The 23313-nt window shown below is 41.3% G+C and overlaps 1 protein-coding gene and 1 pseudogene across 1 annotated transcript in view; one reads left to right on the forward strand and one right to left on the reverse strand.

Moving 5' to 3' along the window:
• The window catches only part of LOC149231270 (pentatricopeptide repeat-containing protein At4g21190-like), a 262019-nt gene that overhangs the window by 101206 nt on the left and 137500 nt on the right, over nt 1–23313 (reverse strand). The gene's annotated exons all lie outside the window — the stretch shown is intronic.
• LOC149231271 (dnaJ protein ERDJ3B pseudogene) lies at nt 14101–14714 on the forward strand (annotated as a pseudogene).

Here is a 23313-nt window from a genome sequence, read left to right on the forward strand (position 1 = left end):
ATTACAGCCCTCAAGAAATGACAAAACATGCAAGTATATGCAAGCCCAACCAATGCTAATGAATTGCCAATGATAAGGTATGATTGCAAATTAATTATTATGCCACTGTAACGTTATTTTATCATTGTTGTAGATGTTTTTATAAGGTTGTAGCAAACATATCAGATCTGGAAATTAACCCACGGTCCATAAGAATTCACTTATATGCATTCAATTTTACTCCAAAATTAATTCTTAATGTCTTAGGTGATTTATTAATGAATTTAGGTTTATCTTAGATGTGTTTAGGCCCTGAATACACTGATGCCATAAAATACTTCTGAGTTAGAAATGAACACAGTGATGGCAAAGAGGAGTTAGAGACCAAACCCAAGAGGCCTAAGGGCCTAGTGGAGGGTTAGAAGGCTTGGAGATGACTTCCACTTCTTGCAACCACAGTGTTAGCAAGAAATCCGATGCAAAACAAATTATTAGAGATAAGATACTAATGCAAATTCAATCAATGAATGAAGAATCGATGAATGAGGGCTAGAAAACCCCAACACCAAGGCTAGAAAGTGCAAAAGGAGGGCTAGAAAGACCAAGAAAGGGCAGCAATGAGGGGGAGGGGGCCTAATAGGCCCACGATAAGGAGAAAAAGCTCCTTAAGACTGATGTCAAGCCCTAGAGGGTTGACATAGGGAAAGAGAAGGCCCCTAGAGGGGCAATGGCTAAGGGAAAGGCTCCTCAGGGCCTGTGACAAGGTGTCAAAGGAGGTTCGAGGGACAAAGAATCTCTTCCAAGGGCACGTCAAGGGCAGAGGATGAGGGATGAGGGCCTTACGAGGTAGCCCAAGGCTGCGGCCAAGGAAAAGAGGGGGTCTAAGGGCCTTAAAAGGCCACAACCAACCTTAAAAGGCTTGCGGCCAAGGAGAGGAGGGAGGTCGAGGGCTAGAGATGTCCTCTAGGACCCACGACTAGGCTTAGACGGGTAAACGACTAGGCCTGAAGGCCTCAAAATTTTTCCAGAAACGTGCAATTACAAAAAAATGCCAAAAATCACTGCTTTGGAACCTCAAATGCTAGATGACTTCCCTTCTTCAATTAGATGTTGAAGTTTTGGGAGCTGGGGAGGCTAGATCTTATCCTCAAGGGCCTAGATCAACTTTCCTTGCTTGGATGAGTAGCCGAAAAAAAATTGTTGCTTCAAACCCTTGAACTATCACCTGCACAAATGAAAAAAAGAATTTCAAACCCCAAATATCCAAGTGCTGCAAAATAACAAGGGTTAGAAAAAATATTTACAAATGTACAATATTTACAAAATAAATTTACAAGCTCTCATTAGCATATTAATTCTTTTTAGCCCAAGATCAAATAATAATTTTTGAAAATATTTTTTAAATAAATGACAATGGATAAGTAATTTTGAAAGATAGACTGGCCAAAAACCCTTCTACAAAATTAAATACCACAACGAAATCTTAGAGCCCAAACATAGTTGGCTCTTCCCTGTAGTCTGTGAACTTTGAGCCCAAGGGTTAGCTTACATGTGAATTGTTAGATCGTATGGTGAATCAGATCACCTAAGATAACTCGTACCGATAGAATGTTCTTATCACCGACAAATGAAATAACAATTTGTAAACAATTTATTCAGCGCAATATAGGATAACACATAACTAACACATACCATCGATCAACAAAAGAAGAACCCCATGAACTGAACCCCAAAGTCTTTGTATTATGATAAAAAATGTTCCCACCAGAGCAAAAGCTCCATACCAACGTTAAAAAATTGTTTTCATCCAGAGATCATCCTCATCGAAATAGAAGTTCAATAGCTTCTTTATATAGAAAATCCCCTCCAAGTGGAAAATAACGATTAGTTGGCTTCATTATCATCAAAGTAATATCGACTGTTGAAAATAACTTTATCATCTTTTAATCTCCACCGTTGAATTTTTTATTTTGAAGAAAAAATCGAATTTTTCTTAAAACCCACTTTTAATTAATCCAAAAATTAATATTTTGGATTAATTTCTTGATATTTTTGTCTTTGACTTAACCACCAAGATCCAAGGGCTCAAATGACAAATTTTCTTAAAATATCCATTTTTCTCTTGGTGGGGGACCTCTGAAAATTGACTTCCCTTTGATCCACGAATTTTTTATTATTTTCCACTTCGACAAGAATTGATTTTTCTATAATTATTTTTTAATCTAAATTAATTATTTTTGGCTTAAGATTTTATTTCATTTAGTTAGAAAAATTAATTAATTGACTCTAGAGGGGATTAATAATTTTTTCCACCCTCAAATATTTTTTACATCAAATAATTATGAATTCAACCCTTGGAAGGGGAAATACACATTTTGACTTAGTCCCTCAATAATTTACAATTTTACCCAATTTTGCAACAGAATATGATCTAGTATGAAACCAAGTGTGCTTCTAATAAAATAATTTAGCCACAATGTCTGCCTGCGAGGGACCATGCACTAGAATTATTCCCAAACACACTTTTACAATAGACTCGATATAACACTAGAACTCACCTAAGACCTTGTCAACAAATTCCACCCTAGCTTTGGGGTTTAAGCTAGAAGAAAAACTTTGTCGATTATTCGTGTTTACAAACACACATAACTTAGGGAGGTTAAAAAACTTCCTAGAAAGAAATCATTTGCCAAAATCATAGGCTTACCTAGGTGGTGTTATGTAATTAAATGGTCATACTAGCATCATTTACAATAAAACTTGCAGAATTTGGGTTTACAATGATATAATCATGTTGGCTAGTGACTTTGATCTTTGAAAAATTCTCTTGACTTCCTTGTACATTGCTTTCTCGGAATGTTGACCAAACTGTGGATAACATCTGGCTTCACAAGGTGACACATTTCTTCACTAAAGGAATGTGAGAATCCAGAATCTTGTATCCAAGAAAACAAAAGTCAATCAAATAGATATCCGCTCAAAATCAAAATCATCATAAAAACATCTGCTGGAATAGAAATTCTACTCTAACATATAAAATATAAAGATATAAAAATTAACTTCATGAAAGGAAAACTAACTAATGACAGAAATTAAATCCTAAGAGAATAGGGTTAGAGATACTATACAAAATGATGCCCCAAGGAATCAGATGTCATCCTTGTGGCACAATCTAAAACCCCTGTTTTCTTATAGGTAGGTCGATAGGTTGCTTGTCAGATGTCCCTTGCTAAATTCTAACCCTTTTAAATTGATGAAGGATCTCGTCACTACACTGCACATCTTTGTCAAATACGAACCTTCTTCTTTTCTTGCTTAATAAATGAGACGAAGAAAACTGATAGATAGGTGGGAAGAACCTAGTCACAACTGCATTATATTATGAAGGATGCTCGTGCGGTTCCACCTCACCATTGTCTGGCCTCCTCGAATTTTCAACATGATATCTTCTTTCGACTTCTCTGTACAATTCAACCATACCACCGGCTACTGCAGGAATAGTAGTGTATGATAAATCCAATTGAATACATCCTCCTAGATCAGCTGCAAACTTTCTTGACAGAAGCATTCCCCATACATCAGGCACATCAATGATTGCTATGTCCATGGTGATAATTTTATATGGGTAGTTAGCCAAGGCTACTTACAAATCTTTAACTACACCGAGGACTTCAATTTTCTTTGAATCCATAGAGCAGATGTTATGATAGGGCTTTGAAATTCTTACGTTCAACTAGTCCATGACCTTCTTAGTCATAACATTAGTTGAGGCTCTAGAATCCAGCATACAATTGTGTAGTAAGCGATCATTGACTTCAAGCGTTAAGAAGAAAGGTTGGTTATCTTCATTTGTCATATAACAATTTAGGTCCTTTATCTTAATTTCTTCAGCTTTATGATGTACTTCAGACCTTTCTTGTTGAGACATGCCTAAGGCCTTGAAAAATGTATTAGTTTTTGGTAGCATCGGAAGTGCTCTAGCCTTGAAAATTGGTGGAGAAGCTAAGGCACATGAGTTCTAAAGAACCCAGAAACCGTTTGGTGAAATTCCACCCGGATTGTATTTTATTAAAATAATTAATTTTTTTAATGGGGTTTCTAAGTCTAAACTTATGGAAATTAAAATATTAATGGGTATTAAAAAATATGGGTGAGAATGATCTCGAAGGCGGATCAAATCATGTTTTAATATTAGTCGTTGATTAGAGACTTAATCTCGGCCATTGAAGACTCAATAGGAAAAGTATAAGATGGAGGCTTGGGGTTCATTTGGAAACACACACGAAAAGAACAAATTGATCTAAAGTTCAATTTCAGGGGCTAGGAAGCTGAGAAATTCAAATTAAGTGATCAATTAGCAGCAGAGGGGCAGAGAGAATCTGGGAGGAGGACTTTCCGAAGAATACTGACAGAGAAGCGGAGAGATCTTGTGGAGGCAACGCAATAGCCGGGAGAGCAACGTTGGGCCAGTCTGCGCCCACGCAGCCTTGACGTGGAGCCAGAAGGGCCATCGCAGAGGAGAAAGTTGCCTATCACGCAGAAGCCGAAACTGCCAAGAACTGCCGAAACAACCGGGATCGCTGAAGCAGAGGGCAGAAGAGCTGATGCAGAGCCTGAAAGGTTGACGCAGGGCCTATGCAGGGCCAGTGCAGAAGTAGCCGGGGTTAGCTAGTGTTGTTGCCGGATTAGCTGGAATTCTATTGGGTGAAGTGAAGTAAAACTCACTTAGATTTTCCGCCAGTATTTTTTCTATAAAGGATTTCTAGATGAGCATCCTAGATTTGTATGCAGATATTTCTACTACATAATAATAAATCCTCGAAGCTGTTGCACCAGTTTTCCTGCATTGGGTTTTTCTGGGGACTAATGTGTCAAAAAATAAGTGTGTCCTATGTATCTTGTTCTTTTCTCTATTTTCTGTTTTATGAGATCAAACATTTAACTAGTTTAGGTTGCAGAAATAATTTGCTTCAATATTCGGAAGAATAACTTGACGTTAAAAAATCAACTAGGTGAAGTAGATTCAAATTTGTTGCAATAGGGGTTCCTTGGACTAGGAATTTTCACATGGTATCAGAGAATTGATTTTGAAACAGGAAGAGCAAATCCATTGCTGAGTAGTGAGGCCGAAAGCTGCACTTGGCAACAATTCAAATTCCCTTGAAGGGATTGCGCAGTCCTTGCCGGGAAGCAGATTCGAGGAAATCTCTCTTTAAGAGAGACGACAAAGAGGTAAGATTTCTGAATTGTGAGCTTGCAGAGGCAGAGGGAGTGACGCAAAGCCTCAGCGCAATGCTAGAAGGGCGCAATTTCTACCAGGACAGAAATCCGTTGGAAAAAAACGAAGACATGTAGAAGGGGAATTTTCTCCTCAGAGAACTTTCCGCCAGAAAGTTTGAATTTCTCACTTGTTGAGCAGCTAAGCAGTGCTAAGAAGTGACTAGAGGAGTCAGTTCGATAGTTGGGTGAGATGGCATCGCATGGGCTCAGAGATCAGGACAGGTTGGACGGAGCCTGCAACTATGTCATATGGAAGACCACAATCTTAGTTGTTTTAGAGGAATATGATCTCGAAGCCTACGTCAAGAGTATTGTAGTTGTTCCTGCTGACAACAATCAAAGAAAGAAGTACAAGGACGAGCAAGGGAAGGCAGAGAGGCTCATTCTCGATGGAGTTCGAGATCATGTGGTCTCACACTTGCAGGGCAAGGATACAGCCCAAGAGATGTCGGAAGCCTTATCTTCACTGTATGAAGGCTCTTTCAAATCGCAGAAGATGTATTTAGAATAGAAGTTACAGCGGACTTTGATGCAGAAAGGAGAAGGGGTGAACCTCTACCTTCAACATCTTCAGGACACTAGAGACTAGCTTGCTACAGTGGGGTCGACTCTGCAGTCAACCGCGATGTTGAGGATAGCCCTGAATAGAGTCTCAAATGAATGGCAAGTCTTCGTCCAAAGCATATTGGGCAGGGAAAGACTACCTTCATGGGAGGAGATGTGAGTGGCTCTTCAACAGGAAGAGTTAAGGAGGGAACTAGTGAAGTTCAACCTCAATGGCAGCAGTGGAAGTGGCATAAAGATGAAGGAGGAGGAAAACATGGCTCTAGCATAGAAGGGACAACAGAAGCAGAAGCGGAAGATGGACATTTCGAAGGTGAAATGTTTCAAGATGTGGCAAGATGGGTCACTTTGCATCTCAGTGTCCTTTGAAGCAAACGGATAAGGATGAGAAGCAAGACTCTAAGGTTGCAGCTGCAAAGATAGACGAGGATGAGTTTGCCATGAGTGCCCACGCATCTCCAGGAGGGAAACTGGGCGATATTGAGCTATAGTCGGGAAGAGTACATGTGGGTAGGATCCTTGAGGAGTCAACTCTTGGATCAATTCCTTGCTACGGGAGCCCAGGATTTAGCAGTAACGAGATGGACTTAGTGTCAGATGATGCAGTGGATTGTTTGGAGGACAGATGTAGTTGCTTGGGACCAGAGAATGATCAGTGCAGAGCAAGGTTGGCAGCAGTGCAGTTGGCATAGTGCAGAAGTCAGCAACAACACAGAAAATTTAAAGGGTCAGAGACCAGTAGCAGTGAAATTCCAACATTCATTATATTATGTTGAACATAGTTAAGTTCAGTTAATTTTGGATGTTTTTCAGTTGCTCTCTCAACAACTGAGTTGCAGTACGGATGCAGTGTTAGCAGTGGCAGTGTTAGCAACATAGCATATGCAGCGTTTGAAAGGGAGTTGCAGTACAGATGCAGTAGTCGCAGTGGCAGTGGCATGGGCAGCAGTACAAAAGCAGCAGCAGCACAGTGTTGGTGGCAGCAACAATGCAGAAAGGAGGTGCTTCAGAAACAAAGCAGCATGCATGTGGACATTGTTGCTAGAGTGTTTTCCTTGCTAAGAGGGAGTGTTGGTTTTTGGTAGCATCGAAAGTGCTCTAGCCTTGAAAATTGGTGGAGAGGCTAAGGCACATGAGTTCTAAACAACCCAAAAACCGTTTGGTGAAATTCCACCCAAATTGTATTTTATTAAAATAATTAATATTCTCAATGGGGTTCCTAAGTCTAAACTTAGGGAAATTAAAATATTAATGGGTGTTAATCAAAATATGGGTGAGAATGATCTAGAAGGCAGATCAAGTTATGTTTTAATCTTAGCCATTGATTAGAGACTTAATCTTGGCCGTTGAAGACTTAATAGGAAAAGTATAAGATGGAGGTTTGGGGTTCATTTGGAAACACACACACACAGAATGAATTGATTTGGAGTTCAATTTCTGGGGCTAGGAAGCTGAGAAATTCAAACTAAGTGATCATTCAGCAGTAGAGGGGCAAAGAGAATCCGAGAGAAGGACTTTCTAGAGAATACTGACAAAGAGGCGGAGAGAGCTTGTGGAGGCAGCGCAGTAGCCGGGAGAGCTGATGTTGGGCCAGTTTGGGCCCACGCAGCCTTGATGCAAAGCCAGTAGGGCCAGTGCAAAGGAGAAAGTTGCCCATCACGCAAAAGCCGGAACTGCCGAGAACTACCGGAACAGTCGGGATAGTTGACGCAGAGGGCAGAAGAGCTGATGCAGAGACTGAAAAACTGACGCGGGGCCTACACAAGGCCAGCGCAAAAGTAACCGGGGTTAGCCAATCTTGTTGCCAGATCAGCCCGAATTCTGTCGGGTGAAGTGAGTAAAACTCACTCAGATTTTCCGCTAGTATTTTCTCTGTAAAGGATTGTTAGATGAGCATCCTAGATTTGTATTCAAATATTTCTCCTGCATTATAATAAACCCTCATAGTTGTTGCACCGATTTTCCCAAATTGGGCTTTTCCGGGGACTATTGTTTCCAAAAATAAGTGTGTCCTATCACTATGTATCTTGTTCTTTGCTCTGTTTTCTGTTTCATGAGATTAAACATTTAATTAGTGTAGGTTGCAGAAGTAATTTGCTTCAGTGTTCAGAAGAATAACTTCTTGTTAAAATATCAAGTAGGTGAAGTAGATTCAGATTTGCTGCAGTAGGGGTTCCTTGGACTAGGAATTTTCACAAAATGCAGCTCTTTGAGAAGGAATCTTTAGAAGTTCCAAGACCAAGACTGACAATTTAGCATTGTTTATCCACACCATCCAATCAATTTTTAACCCTGATTGATAAGTCTTAGATGCAACCTGTTGCTTATTCTGACTCTGATCTTTGCCCTTCTTTTGATAAGTATATCCTTTACTTCTAGCAATTTCCAAAATATGTTCTTGAGATGGTGTTTCACCATATATCTGCGTAATAGGATCTTTTTCATCACTGAAATTATTGATGGTGAAAGATGAAGGGATCATATCTGTGCAACGACTTCCCTTTGAAGAGTTTTGATTGACATTATTTATCTGTTCACTGGTTCCTTCATCTAGGAGTCTTTTAGCGATGACACATGAACTTTCTTCATGGAATCCCTCACAAGGTCTGCAAAAAGGAATAGGTTGATCAATGACATTGTTGGATTCAAGCAGATTGGGCGGTCTCTGCTCATTTGGAGGATTCTTTCTTGGCCATGGATTATTATTACCTCAATTATTATTATTGTTCCTAGGTTGCATATTTTGAACTTGATTTCTTTCCATTTGAATCAAGCTAGTCTATATAGAATGCATTTCTCTGGCATGCTCAACCTTCATTTCCTTAATCATTTGAGTTAATTCTTTGATTGGATCATGCTCTATCTCTTTGATTTCTTCTCCTTTAGCTTTAACGGGACCTCTTTCAAAACCAGAAGCCTTAGATTTTCCTGATGCCTTTTTATCTTTTTCTAGTTCTACAGCTATGGACTGAGCACTATTGATTTCTGCTAGCATCGGATGTGCTCTAAGCCTCAAAATTTGCAAGGAGTCTTGGACACATGTATTCCACAATACCCAAAAATCGTTTTGGGAAATTCCACCGGGAGACAGTTTTATTAAAATAATTAATTATTTTTAATGGGTGCCCAAGTCTAAGCTTAGGAAATTAAAATAATTAGAGGGTATTAATCTAACTGTGGGTGAAACTTGTAGAAGAAGACGAGGATCAACCAAAATGATCTGAACCATTGATTAGGATCTAATATGGGTCATTGGTTCTCAACAGAGGGATAATAAGAAGAGGCTAGAGGGGCATTTGGAAGATATATCAAATAGCGATCAGAAGATCAAATTTTTGAAGCAAAACAGTTGCCAGGAGAGAAATTCGAAGTGATATTTTGCAATGAGAGGTAGGGATAGTACCCGGTGGGGAGTTTTCCTGGGCCGGAGAGTACAAGGTAGAGCTGACACAGTGGCAACGCAGAGCCTGAAGGGAGATCGAAATCCTGCTGAGGAAATCGAGTTTCAGACACCGGGATTCGGGGTGTGAGATCGGGAGGCTGAGAGCTGAAGTTTCTAGCCAACAAAGGGTCAAAAAGAAGAGCAACGCAGTCCCCAGCAGAGGTGACGCAGAGACTGCATGGGGTTGACGCAATTTTGCGCAGAAGCTGACGCAGAAGGGATGCAGATGCTCACTTCAAAGTTCAAACATATCAGAGCCAGATCTTCCAGTGACAGGGTGAGATGATCTCACTATTTCGTTTTGTCCAAATTCTCTCTGTAATGGATAGTCAGTTGGGCATCCAACGAATTGTATTGAGAATTACTACTGCATAATAATAAAACCCTTAGTTGCCGCACTGGTTTTCCCACTCTCGGTTTTTTGGGGACTTTTGTCCAAAAATAACTGTGTAGATGAGTGTGATGTTTATTTCTCTCGTGTGATGTATTTAGTTTCCGCAATTTTATTTTGGTGTAGGTTGCAATGTATGTATTTCAGTATTTTCTGTAGAAAACTGCAACTTGTTCAATTAATTTAACAAGTAGGTGAAATATAATCAGTTTGCTGCAGTAGGAATCGGGTAACCAATTTTTCACAAGCACCAGGCAAAGTGACTGCAATCGGGTAACCAATTTTTCACAAGCACCAGCCAAAGTGGTTGGTTTGGCACATCTTATCTCATAAGAAATATCAACACCAAAAGCTTCAAGATACTGCTCTAATAAGGACTTGTCAGGTGGCTTATAATCTTGAGTCATATCCTTGACAATGTCATTGAATCTCTAATTGAATTCTTCAACTGTCTCATTCTCAGTTTTCTTGATACAATTCATAGCTTTGAATAAGTACCTTCCTTCTCTCTTATCCCCATATTTATCCTTAAATGCATTGACGATGGCTTGCAAAGAATCGAAAGAATTATCAAGCTTATCCAAGAACCACTGCAATGCATCATCTTCTAGTGAGAGAACAAAAAGGCTCATCTTAACATCTTCATGATTGTATGCAGCTCCTTTAGCATGTTTAACCAGGAAGGTTGTGAACTTTCTGAGATGGGCTTCCACATTGATCGCATTATTCCCATAGAACATAGGTATCTTGTCTACATTGGAATCTGGAAGGTCATGAGGATATCCCTGCACATTAGCAAAATTGCAAGGAGCGAAAACATCCATGATGGGTTGATTAGCGAGATCAAGAGTAAATGGATATCAGGGAAGGCTTCATGTCCAGGAAAGATGAGTTGTCTACTAGAAGAAACCCAGTTTAGATGAACTCTTAGAAGCTTTTCAAGATCAGGAGTGGGTTTAATTAAGGTACCAGAATATCTTCTAGCATAGGCTCACGTTAATGGATGAATAAGTGGAGTTGCCACCCAAACAGCAAACTAACCCAAATGTCCAGGGGCAGATAGAAACCAGAGAATGTTGTGATGATGAAGATGGGAAGGTGTGGATGAGAAGAAGTGGGTCAAAGCACCAAAATGTGGCATTGTTGGATTAAAAAGATGAAAATGATAAGAAGATTAGGAAGAATGTCGTTAAAGCACCGAGAAAAAAATAAACTCATCCTCGACAATGATGCAAAAATTTTGTGGCGTTATCGACTTAAATGAAGGATGAAAGATCAAAAATGATGTAAAGAGAAGGATGTCGTGAAAAAGGAATAGAGAAACTATACCCGGCAACGACACCAAAATGTTGTCGCTCAAATTGTACAAGCATAATGCGACAATGATCAGGGCAGGGGATGCCACTCTGATCACCGCCCTCTCCATTCTAGTTGTCTCCCAACAACATGCTATGGGAGGTAGTCACTATGAAATGTGAAGATGAAAGACCCATTGGCAACTAACAAGTCCACAGAACACAACTGAATGGCCTAGTAACCTGCTTAATTTAGCAAGTTTAGGGATTAGATTAGATTATCTTAAGAGACCAGTGCCTTAATGGAGTCAAAATTACTTGCTTAATATAAATTGGTTACTAAGTTACCAGAAGAACAGTGGTTGCCTCAAGATTCTTCACTATCCTAAATGAGATGCAGCACCTAAAGTCTAAGTGAAATGTAGAATCTTGGTTTACTTTAAGTTACATGCCTAATTAGATGAATCATTTCCCTTAGTTGTTTTGAAACTAGTCTCTAGAGTAGGTTGTGAGAGAGAAACGAAGGGGAAGCCAGCTCTAGCTTGATTAACAATCCATCCCCTTGAGTTCTATCCACCTGATGCTTTCGGCGCTGCAGAGACTTGTTGATTTTTGGGTAGCATCGAAATGGCTCTAGCTTCGAAATTTTGTGGAGGGGCTAGAACACATGAGATCTCCAAGACCCAGAAATCGTTTGGTGAAATTCCACCGAGATTGTATTTTATCAAAATAATTAATATTTTTAATGGGCTTCCTAGGTCTAAACTTAGGCAAATTAAAATATTAATGAGTATTAATGAAAATATGGGTGAGAAGCTTCTGAGAGACGAGGATCAAGTCTAAATTAATCTTAGCCATTAATTAGAGAATAGATCACGACCGTTGATTTCTCAACAGGAAAAGTATAAAGGAAGGTTTGGGGTTAGTTGGAGAACACACACAGTGAGAGCAGCGCTTGAGCTAAGTCGAAATTCTGGGGCGTGGTTTGCTGAGAATTGCAGAGCGCGCTTCTAGTGCAGAGAGGGGCAGTTCGGCAGTGGGACTTTTGTACAAGGCCGAGAATACGTAGCAGAGAGGTAGCACAGCACTTGGGAGAGACAGCACAACTCCAGGAGGGTGACATAGAGGCTGGAGCTTGAAGGGCTGACGCAGTCACAGAGAGGCAGCGCTGGGCTTTCTATGAGATAGATTGGCATCAATTCAGCAAATGATTTCTAAGCCGGGAAGGCTCACCGGGAGGGTGACGCAGCTCCTAGAGGAGGTGACGTAGTCCCAACGCAAAGTTGGGAGCAGTCATCGCTACATAGCACTGGGGACAGCGCAGTCACCTATGGGATTTGTTCATCCAGTTGCTGGATCCACAAAATATTTGTCTCCAGATAGAGGTACTTCTACAGGGTTTATTCTCTGTTGGGTGAGCCGGATTTGGCACCCTAGTTGTATTCAGAAATCTGCATAATAATAAAACCCTCATATCTGCTGCACCGGTTTTCCCACATTGGGTTTTTCCGAGGACGTTTAGTCCAAAAATAAGTGTGTCCTTTGTGTGGTTGTCTCATTTATTTTTCAGTACTTGATCTGTATATTGGTGTAGGCTGTAGTGTATTTGCATTAATATTTTCTGAAATAACTTGTTAAAATGAAGAACACAAGTAGGTAATGCAAATTAGTTTACTGCAGTAGGATTTCTGATTTGTTAGATTCATAAATTTTCACATGGTATCAGAGCAATTGCAGATCAAGGAGGACTGAAGCCATCAGCGAAAGGACAGAGGAAAAATCTGTGCGTGAAGACAGCTGTCCTGAGAGATAGCGCAGTTTTAGGCCAAGAGAGCAGAGGAGAGGTGACGCAGTCACCAAGGAAGGCTCATGCAGAGCCTGCATCAGCCTGATTGGGTGACGTTGTTGCTGTAGAGGGCAGCACAATGGTTGCTAGGTGATGCAGGAGCATCAAGGGCATTTTTTATTTGTAAATATGTTAGAAAAGGGGGTGTGACAATTTTTAATATTTTATTTAATTAATTTGTTATTTTAAATAAAATAGGAGAAAGTGAGGATTTTTGTAAATATCCTTTTATTAATAAAAGGATATGAGAGAAATTTGAGTAGTTAAGGATATAAAGGGATAAGATTCTAGATTATAGGATTTGTTGAGATACTTTAGTGATATTGAGATATTAAGGGGATTGAGCATTAAATTCGATTATTTTTAAAAATTGTATAAATAGGAAGGGGTTTTGAGAGAAAAACACATGGAGATTGAGAGTAGGCTTGAACTGCAAGGCTGTAAGCCTTGAGCAATTGTAAAGGGGCCACAGAATTGAAATATCTGCCCAGTAAAAGTTTTTTGATGGACAGCAATAAAAGTACAAAGGAGAGCGCTAGTATGAATTCGTGAGTTCCGGGAGAACCAAGAAGCGTTCAGGCTTAGCTATTGAACAGAGATCGGTGAAAACGTTGAAAAATCGATTCAAATTCAGTGAATCGATGCTGTAGGACAGAAAGCAGTAATGAAATTGGTCTTTCTTATGTAGTAACTGGCATTTTGCATCTTCTGGATTTGTAATTGAATCAAATCTATTTTCTTGTCGATGGACAAATGAAACAGTAATAAAGATTGAAATGGCGATGTGAAGAAATAACATTGCAATTTAAATAGATGCAGATCTTATAAATGCACAGTCGACTCAACTGGAGCAGTTCGGCCGAGGAGTACTTTACAAAACTGGAACGGTGGACTGAGAAGTGTTAACCAGGTTTGGAAATCGGTGTGTTGACAGCGTTAAAAGTTAGGCAAGCAGAGAGAGATGGGCGCAGCCCCTTCAGAAACGTGGAAGCTTCGGTGAGCAGTAAGTTGTTTGATTGTGTTTTTTTCAAACCAGTTCTTGTGTTAATAAGCGAATTCCATTGTAAAATCAACGCAGAGTTGATACAGCATTTAAATGGTAATCGTATGGAGGCGTTAAATGAGTGATGCCATTGTAAAGATGTATGAACCATGGAAATCGATCCGTAATAATGGAAAATCCCGTTGAAGGAATGAAACGCTGTGGGTATATAAACACCGTTTGTTTATGTCGTATATTGAACACCGTTTTAACATAATGCAGGTTGAAAAGAAGTTTAAGAAACCAGTAGCTTTGAAAAGAATGTCGTGAAGCCAGCTCCTGGTAAAAGACAATGTAATTGCCGAAATGAGGTTTATCACAAGCAGATCGGGCCTGGAATGTTTCAGCAAATCACACAACAGGTGTGTGAGGAGTGCCCTAATGTCAAGTATGAACGAGAAGGCGAGTTTATTACTGTCGATATTGAAAAAGGCATGCGCGATGGACAGGAGATAGTATTTTTTGAGGATGGGGAACCTACTGTAGATGGAGAAGCTGGTGATCTAAAGTTTAAAATTTGTACGGCACCACATGAAAGGTTCAGAAGGGACGGCAATGACCTACACACTACAGTTACAATTTCGCTGCGGGATTCTCTTGTTGGTTTTGAGAAGAGTATCCCTCACCTTGACGGCCATTTAGTGGCTGTAGGTTCCAAAGGAATCACCAAACCTAAAGAGGCCAGGCGCATTCGAGGAGAGGGCATGCCCATACATCTGAGTACAAATAAAGGGAACTTATTGGTGACATATGAGGTTTTGTTCCCAAGTAGTCTCACAGAAGAACAGAAAAGAAAAATCAAAGAAGTCTTTGCGCAATGATTGCATATTAGAGAAACAAAAGTTTTGTCAGATTGTTAGAGATTCATATTAAAATGAGATGGTGTGAATTTGCCAATTATTGAAATTGATTGGGCATATGATAATGATGCATTTGTATATAGCGTTGAAAAAAAGTTCCTGGGTATTGCAAGCTCTAGGCTTGCATCACTAGGCCAGCGTAGAGACTGTTGAGTCTCGGTTTTCCGATTGCTGTGGCTAGGGGTGCAGCGCAGATTTCATCTAGAGTTGCTGGTGGGGTGGTGATTTTGTTGGTGCAGAACAGTACCTAGTGGGGTAGAAGCAAAGTAGAGGGAATCAGTTCCTCAGAAGATTTCTTGCCAAGAAATCTAGTTCCAATGTTGAGCAGCAGCAAAGAGAGATCAGAGAGAGGTGGTTCGACAGTGGTTGGCAAAAGGATTTTCGTGAAGGATATCAAAATTCAAAGGGAGCTTGTTCCTTAGAGAATTTCTATCGCCAAAAGAATCCAGATCCGAGTTTTTTTGGGACTGCAGTGAAAGAGGGAGAAGAGAACCATTTCGACATTCATTTGGCAGAGATGGCAATCGCATCTCCAAGAGGGAGGTGGGGAGATTTAGAGTTGTAGTTCGAAAGAGCTACAGAAAATGGTAGGATCCTTGAGGTGCCCAAACTCTTGGATCACATACGGCTACGGGAGCCCTTAATGACAGTAGCAGAATGACGGGAATCAATTGGTGCGAGAGATGATGGAGCGACAGTGGCATAGCCAAAGTGCCAAAGTCTGAATCAGCGTAGTGGAGTGTTGCAGCAGTGCAGAAGGCACAAAGCAGATATGTTAAAATTGGCAACCAGGGCAAAACTTCATGTGGGTCATCTTATTCATGGCTGATAATATTTTTATTAGATTCCTCTTGTCGAGAGATGTAAGATTGATATAAAGATCATCCGATTCCGATAAGTATTCATGGAGATATGAATTTATTTTGATTATGGAATTATTATCAAGCCGACCTACAACTCATGTAGGCTCAGAAGCCCAACAGTCGCATCTATTCACCCACCAACGTTGTGTATAAATATAAGAGGACTTTTCCTCATTTGGACTCACTCATCTCATCACATCTCTCTCTCTCTACTGCGCAGATATGAGTCTCTTCTCTACTGCGCTGAAATGGGTCTCTCTCTCTCACACATATGAAGCCGCAAGCTGTTGAATTTGAAGCTGCAATTGCAGAAGTAAAGATTGACTTGCGTGGCCTAGAAGATCTCCTCATCTGAACTGCACTGTAGGTTCATCTGAACCTCCTTTGAAAGCCGCAACTTTTGGTGGTGGAATGAAGTCAATCCGACGAACGGTTTGCAAGATATCGACTGCCCTAGTTTGAAGCCGGACACTGCTGAAACTGAAGCTGCAACTGCAGAAGTAAAGATTGACTTGCGTGGCCTAGAAGATCTCCTCATCTGAACTGCGCTGTAGGTTCATCTGAACCTCCTCTGGAAGCCGAAACTTTTGGTGGTGGAATGAAGTCAATCCGACGGTCGGTTTGTGAGATATCGTCTGCCCTAGTTTGATAATGAAGCCGCTAATGCTGATGCTATTGATCTAGGGTTTGCTACTGCTGATATGAATCAGATTTATTGTACTATTTCTCTCTACTGAATTATTGAAGATAAAAGAAGATTTGATCAAATGGTTTCCCCACACATTGTGGGGTTTGTCCCTGGCTAGCCGCCACATCTTGTGTCTCTTGTCTTGGCTTGTTTTCTGTCGATCGTTTAATGTTCTATCTACACTTTACTTTATGTACATGTGATTGCTAATCGGTGGAATATAATAAGAAAAAGAAGTAAATTGTTATAAGCATAGAACATACCATAACTTAACATGGTATCAGAGCTGAGGTGAAGACAAAGCCCGAGCAAGAACAAGAGCAATCATTGAAGAGAAGATTGGCAAGGCTATGCTAAAAGAACTATGGGGTCTTCAACACTCTTTCCTGCCGAAGACAAGCTCCGTGAGAAAGCTGACTATCACGGATGGAAGATGTCTATCGATCTAACCCTTGAAGATCAAGGAGTGCTGGACCATGTAAGAGGCAATATTGTTAAGCCTTCATCAAATGCATCTGCTGCTGCCTGGAACAAATGGAAAAATGGAGAAGTCAAAACAAAGAAGATCATCCGGGACTCTATCGACAAGCGCTTGGTGACCTACATCTCTGATCTAGACACCTCCAAGGAAATCTACGACAGACTGGTGAGTTTATTTAAAGTTAATGATGCAAATCAAGTTTTGTTTCTTAGAAATAAGAAGGGTAAAGATGAAAGTATGCAAGCATACTTCTTAAGAATCACCGAGATCAAGAACGATCTCCTATCTATTGGGGAAACCATTACTGACAGAGAAATGGCACTCACAACTCTCGGAGGATTACCATCTGAATGGTATGTGTTCAGGACTACTCTTCTGAACAATAATGTAATTCCTAGTTTCGAGGAATTAATGGCTAGATGCATTCAAGAACAAACAAGGGTAGAAGAGCAGGAAATGCCCTTGCCTAAAGGTCCTCCTGCTGCTTTTTCTTCTCATGCTAAGAAAAGAAATAATTCTAGGTCTAAATCGAAAAGAAAGGCTGGATTTAAGGGTGGAAGAAAAGGATGATGTTACATTTGCGATAAAGCAAGTCACTATGCTAGGGAATGCCCTGATAGAAAGGACTCACACCGGGACGATGATCAAAATCCCTTTGATGGCAAATCAAAGGAATGACAAATTCAACAGCAAAGGTAAGAGGAGAGCTGGGGATCGAGGAAGAGGACAACCATTCAAGAAGGCTAGAAAGTTCAAGATGTATTATATGTACCTGATCTCAAAAAGAACCTGGTATCCATCTCGGCAATGGAAGACAAAGGCTATAAGGTAACCTTCAGCAAGGTATGCATATGGAAAAATAATGTTAAAGATGCTTTCACTCTTGGGTTTCGAGTTGATTCTTTATATCAAGTTGGTGGAAGTCCGCTAGGTGTCATGTCTTGTGACACAATGCTTCAGTCCGAACTTTGGCATCGGAGGTTTGCCCACCTTCATTACAAAGCTCTACCCGATGTAAGACAGATGGTAACAGGGATGCCTAAATTCCAAGTAGAGAAAGAAGGTGTATGTCCGAGATGTGCCGAAGGAAAGCTCAAAAGGGGACCATTCCCTTCAAGTCAAAGCAAGACCTCCGATATATTACAATTGGTTCACTCAGGCATACCTGAGGTTGGCATTAAGAGGGAGACTACTACACCACATACTCTTGAGCAGAATGGTGTGGTGGGAAGGAAGAACCGCATGATGATGGAAGCTGTTCGGGCCATGCTACATGATCAAAGACTTCCGATGTTTCTATGGGCTGAAACTACAATCACCGCCGTATATGTACAAAATCGATGCCCTCATCAAGCATTGGGTTCTAAGACTCCTGAAGAAAAGTTCATCGCAAGGTGATCAATCTTCCGACTTTGAGGAGCTCTCAAGAAGCCGACGCCAGGGAACCGAAAGAAAAGGATGATGAATCAATGCCTGATGTAGAAGAACCCATGGATCCGATTGATCCTCCTCCACATGAGCCTTCCTCTTCTAGGAAGAGGCCTTCATGGCTTAGGGGGATACTTGATGATGCTGAAGGACATGCTGCACCCCGAGGAACCTTCCATCAAAGTAAGAAACTTAACAGGTATCAGGGATACCTGACCATCATGAGCACGATCATACAAAATGAACCTTCATCATTCTCAGATGTCATCAAGCATTAACTATGGAAGGATGCTATGACCATAGAATATGAGTCTATTATGGAGAATGATGTCTGGGAAGTAGTTCCCAGACCCTAGACAAGACAATTGTTACTTCAAAATGGCTTTACAAGATAAAGCATGCAGTAGATGGAAGCACGGAAAAGTATAAGGCTCGTTTTGTTGCTCGAGGTTTCTCCCAAAAGGAAGGTATAGACTATGATGAGATATTTGCACCTGTTGCCAGATATACGACCATCCGCTCGATCATAGCCCTTGCCGCTTCACAAGGATGGAACCTACATCAGATGGATGTCAAGACTGCGTTCTTGCATGGCTCGATCAAAGAAGAGATCTACGTGGAGCAACCCGAAGGATTTGAGATTTATGATCGAAAATCTCATGTATGCAGGTTGAAGAAAGCTCTCTATGGGTTGAAGCAAGCACCCCGAGCATGGTTTGAGAGGATCGATAGCTACTTGATGAAGCTGGAGTGAAGCCGATCCTAACCTTTACTTTAGGGTTGAAGATGACAAGCCTCTTATACTGGTGTTGTATGTGGATGACCTCTTTCCAACAGGTGCAGACCCTCTCATTCACAAATGTAAGAGGGAGCTGGCCTCTGAATTTGAAATGAAAGACCTAGGACCGATGCACTACTTCCTAGGACTTGAAGTGTGGCAGAAGCCAAGGGAAATTTTCCTATCTCAAGGAAAATATGTGGTAAATATATTGGAAAGATTCGGTATGATGGACTGCAAGCCTGTGACTACCTCGAGGATCTTAACTTTTAGAAGTTATATGGTAGTTATGTCGAACCAGACTTGGGAAATGCCTCTGAGTTTCAAAAACTCATTTGCATTGATGTTCTTGGTAAACCTCCGTCCGAACATATGTTTTGCAGTTAGCATTGTGAGCTCATATTTGGTTGAGCCTCACTGGATTGATGCCAGGAATCTTCTGAGATGTCTTCTAGACACAATCTCTCATGGATTAAGATACACTGTCGGAGATGTGAGACTACTTGGATATACTGATGTTGATTGGGCAGGCAGTGTGGTGGACCGTAAGAGCACTTTCGGGTACTGTTTCACCTTGGGATCTGCTTCGATATCCTGGATGAGCAGGAAGCAGAAGTTGGTGGCTTTGAGCACCGCCAAAGCAGGATATATTGTTGCTAGCATAACCTCGTGTGAGGCAGTCTGGTTGCGAAAGCTCTTCAGTGAGCTGTTTGGATTTACATTGGATACCACTGTGATTCTCTGTAACAACCAGAGGTGGGATTCGATTATTGAGGAATCCCGTATTCGTCAATTGCTCCAGCAGATAGACATCATCTGGGATATGGTACGTCGATGAGCAAGGAAGCTCCATCACATTAAGATGATGTACAGGTTGATACACCTTGTCAAAGCCCCAAGGAAAGATCTAATCTGTGATTTTCCCAAACAACTTGGAGTCGGCAAGAAACCTTTGTACAAGGGTCTTGCATGTTGCATACATTGAGCTCCGGGAGCTCTGAGGGCTTGCGGTTCCTACTGGAGCAACATATGACCACAGGGTGACTCACCCTCCCCTGGTGGTGCACACTGGAACAAGATGATTCGCTCTCTTGTGGGACAAGATGATTCGCTCTCTTGTGGATCAGGATGATTCGCTCTCCTGTGTAGCAGGATGATTAGTTCTCCTGTGAGGCCTGGATTGATGTGTTCTCCATGGCAGCCTGGATTGATGTGTTCTCCACGGCGATTGTAGCAGGATTGATGTGTTCTCCTGTGAGGCCTGGATTGATGTGTTCTCCATGGCAATTGTAGCAGGATTGATGTGTTCTCCTGTGAGGCCTGGATTGATGTGTACTCCATGGCAATTGTTGCAGGATTGATGTGTTCTCCTGTGAGGACAGGATTGATTAGTTCTCCTGTCGAGGCATCCTACCCATGCAGTCTGGGACTCATGGGAAGTACCTCTCATCTGATCAATGAGCAGGGAAATGAAGTTAGGGACCATAGTAGTACCAATGGACGCATCGTTGTAACTACCGTACTCCCTACGCTAGGATGACCTCCATTGATCTGGGATCAATGATACTGGTCTGGGACCAGTGGTAGGAGTTGTACCATACTACGACGCTGACTTCGGGTTGGTTGAGACTGGTCTGGGATCAGTGGTACATACTCTGAGACTGACTTTGAGTCAGTGGAGGATGATATTGGTCTGGGACCATTGGAGTTGTACTCACTACGACGCTGACTTTGGGTTGGTTGAGACTGGTCTGGGACCAGTGGTATATACTCTGAGACTGACTTTGAGTCAGTATGATACATCCTTGATCATTTCTTCTTCTTCATAATTCGGACAAAAGCAGAGTAGAACAAAACAATGCAAGAGCAAAGCAGAACAGAACAAAACAATGCAAGAGCAAAGCAGAACAGAACAAAACAGTACAGATCAGTGCAAGGCAAAACAAGACAAAGCAGAACAGGCAAAATAGAGCAGAGCAGGGCAAGGGTCAGGCTGTACAAGGCAGTGCATTTGATGGATGAATAGTAACGACCGATAGGCAGATTGCAGATGAAGTTCTCCATGGTTGAGAGGGAGTGTTAAAATTGGCAACCAGGGCAAAACTTCATGTGGGTCATCTTATTCATGGCTGATAATATTTTTATTAGATTCCTCTCGTCGAGAGGTGTAAGATTGATATAAAGATCATCCGATTCCAATAAGTATTCATGGAGATATGAATTTATTTTGATTATGGAATTATTATCAAGCCGACCTACAACTCATGTAGGCTCAGAAGCCCAACAGTCGCATCTATTCACCCACCAACGTTGTGTATAAATATAAGAGGACTTTTCCTCATTTGGACTCACTCATCTCATCACATCTCTCTCTCTCTACTGCGCAGATATGAGTCTCTTCTCTACTGCACTGAAATGGGTCTCTCTCACACATATGAAGCCGGACGCTGTTGAATTTGACGCTGCAATTGCAGAAGTAAAGATTGACTTGCGTGGCCTAGAAGATCTCTTCATCTGAACTGCACTATAGGTTCATCTGAACCTCCTTTGAAAGCCGCAACTTTTGGTGGTGGAATGAAGTCAATCCGACGAACGGTTTGCAAGATATCGACTGCCCTAGTTTGAAGCCAGAAACTGCTGAAACTGACGCTGCAACTGCAGAAGTAAAGATTGACTTGCGTGGCCTAGAAGATCTCCTCATCTGAACTGCGCTGTAGGTTCATCTGAACCTCATCTGGAAGCCGAAACTTTTGGTGGTGGAATGAAGTCAATCCGACGGTCGGTTTGTGAGATATCGTCTGCTCTAGTTTGATAATGAAGCCGCTAATGTTGATACTATTGATCTAGGGTTTGCTACTGCTGATATGAATCAGATTTATTGTACTATTTCTCTCTACTAAATTATTGAAGATAAAAGAAGATTTGATCAAAGGGTTTCCCCACACATTGTGGGGTTTGTCCCTGGCTAGCCGCCACATCTTGTGTCTCTTGTCTTGGCTTGTTTTCTGTCGATCGTTTAATGTTCTATCGCAGTTTACTTTATGTACATGTGATTGCTAATCGGTGGAATATAATAAGAAAAAGAAGTAAACTATTATAAGCATAGAACATACCATAACTTAACAAGATACAACAGCAGTGTAGTAGCATCAGAGGGTCAGCACAGATTAGCAGCAGAGGTAGCTTCAGCGTCAAGGGGCATCCAGACTGACCAGCATGTCAGCTTTTGGGTGGCCTTTCAGTTGCTTACTTCTTAGTAACTTAGTTGCAATGCAGCAGCTAGCAGTGGCAGTGTTATGGGCAGCTTGATGTAGCATATTAAGAGCAAGCTGCAGTACAGATGCAACAGTGACAGTGGCAGTGTCATGGGTAGCAATACAGATTGCAGTAGCGCAGTGGATGAAGGGTAGCAGGCCGAGCATCAGCAGCGCAGAGGACCGATGTCGTGGATCAGTGTGATACTTCTGCTGGGAAGTATTGCTAGAGCACATTCCTCGCTAAGAGGGAGTGTTGATTTTTGGGTAGCATCAGATGTGCTCTAGCTCCAAAATTTTGTGGAGGGGCTAGAACACATGAGATCTCCAAGACCCAGAAATCGTTTGGTGAAATTCCACCTAGAATGTATTTTATTAAAATAATTAATATTTTCAATGGGGTTCCGAAGTCTAAACTTAGGAAAATTAAAATATTAATGGGTATTAATGAAAATATGGGTGAGAAGCTTCTAAGAGACGAGGATAAAGTCTAATTTAATCTTAGTTGTTGATTAGAGATTAGATCACAGTGGTTGATTTCTCAACAGGAAAAGTATAAAAGGAGGTTTGGGGTCAGTTGGAGAACACACACAATGAGAAAAGTAGCTAAGCTAGATCGAAATTCTGGGGTGTGGTTTGCTGAGAATTTCGAAATGAGCTTCTACAACAGAGGGGCAATTCGGCAGTGGGATTTTCATCCAAGGCCGAGAATACATAGTAGAGAAGCAGCGCAGCACCAACGAGAGACAGCGCAACTCCAGGAGGGTGACGCAGAGTCTGAAGGGCTAACACAGTCACATAGAGGCAATGTTGAGCTTTCTGTCAGGCAGATTAAGCATCAATTCAGCAGATCGATTTCTGCGCTGGGAAGGCTCACCGGGAGGGTTACACAACTCCTAAAGGAGGTGATGTAGTTCGAGCGCAGAGCTAGGAGCAGCCATCGCTGCACAGCACTAGGGACAGTGCTGTCACCTGTGGGGTTTGTTCATCCAATTGCTGGATCCACCAAAATATCTGTCTCCGGATAGAGGTACTTCTGTCAGGTTTATTCTCTGTTGGGTGAGCCGAATTTCGCACCCCAGTTGTATTAAAAAATCTGCATAATAATAAAACCCTCATATT

The sequence above is a fragment of the Pinus tabuliformis genome, chromosome J (assembly GCF_031772625.1).
Source record: "Pinus tabuliformis cultivar Carrire ecotype Pingquan chromosome J, CPIR1, whole genome shotgun sequence".
Taxonomy (NCBI): Eukaryota; Viridiplantae; Streptophyta; class Pinopsida; order Pinales; family Pinaceae; genus Pinus; species Pinus tabuliformis.